Source organism: Micropterus dolomieu, unplaced genomic scaffold, assembly GCF_021292245.1.
Source record: "Micropterus dolomieu isolate WLL.071019.BEF.003 ecotype Adirondacks unplaced genomic scaffold, ASM2129224v1 contig_2983, whole genome shotgun sequence".
In the NCBI taxonomy this organism is placed as follows: Eukaryota; Metazoa; Chordata; class Actinopteri; order Centrarchiformes; family Centrarchidae; genus Micropterus; species Micropterus dolomieu.
Genome location: NW_025731973.1, coordinates 1 through 1,112, shown reverse-complemented (window position 1 = coordinate 1,112; position 1,112 = coordinate 1). Strand labels below are relative to the sequence as shown.

The 1,112-nt window shown below is 54.9% G+C and overlaps 1 pseudogene; it reads left to right on the top strand.

The window, feature by feature from the left end:
• The first annotated feature begins 521 nt into the window (after positions 1–521).
• LOC123964512 lies at positions 522–630 on the top strand (annotated as a pseudogene).
• The last annotated feature ends 482 nt before the right edge of the window (positions 631–1,112 follow it).

The window sequence follows — 1,112 nt, the reverse complement described above, 5'->3', positions numbered from 1 at the left end:
TAGGAAACAGCAGGGGGTGCTGCTGCTGCTTCTTTTTCTCCCTATCCTGTACACAGTGCTGTGTAAATGTTACATCGTGTTTTGAAGGCCCTTCTGGGGTGTGCAAAGGCAGCTTACGGCCATTCCGGCCTGGGACTGCCTGATCTCGCCTGATCTCGGAAGCCAGGCTTGGCAGGGCCTGCTTAGGACTTGGACGGGAGAGCGTCTGATCCTGGCTAGGGACTTCCAGGCGGACTGGATCCTTTTCCTGAATGTCCACCCAGGAATGAGCGTCTGTTTGTGAGTGAGGACCTGCGGCTGAAGGTGGCCTTGTCGCTGTACCCATACCCGGGAACGGGTGCCTATTCCTGTCTGTGGACTGCCAGCGTGAACGGTGTCCCGGTTCCTGGATGTTTACCCAGGAATCAGTGCCTGTGGATTCCAAGTGACTCTGGAGCACCTTGGACATTATGGGCAGAATACGTTTTTTGGCAATTAGCCGTAGAACATCTTTTGAAGGGCCGTTTGGGGGTGCCTGAGTGGCTTACGGCCACACCGCACTGGGAGCGTCCGATCTCGGAAGCTAAGCAGAGCAGGGCCTGGTTAGTCCTTGGACGGGTAACCGCCTGGGAATACCTGGTGCTGTAAACCTTTTTCGCTTCGCCTTCGAAAAACGGCAGAGGGCGCTTCGGTGAAAGGAGAATTTTTGAACTTCTCTTTAGGAAACAGCAGGGGGCGCTGCTGCTGCTGCTGCTGCTGCTGCTGCTGCTGCTTCTTTTTCTCCCTATCCTGTACACAGTGCTGTGTAAATGTTACATCGTGTTTTGAAGGCCCGTCTTGGGTGTGCAAAGGCAGCTTACGGCCATTCCGGCCTGGGACTGCCCGATCTCGCCTGATCTTGGAAGCCAGGCTTGGCAGGGCCTGCTTAGGACTTGGACGGGTGACCGCCTGGGAATACCCGGTGCTGTAAACCTTTTTCGCTTCGCCTTCGAAAAACGGCAGAGGGCGCTTCGGTGAAAGGAGAATTTTTGAACTTCTCTTTAGGAAACAGCAGGGGGCGCTGCTGCTGCTGCTGCTGCTGCTGCTTCTTTTTCTCCCTATCCTGTACACAGTGCTGTGTAAATGTTACATCG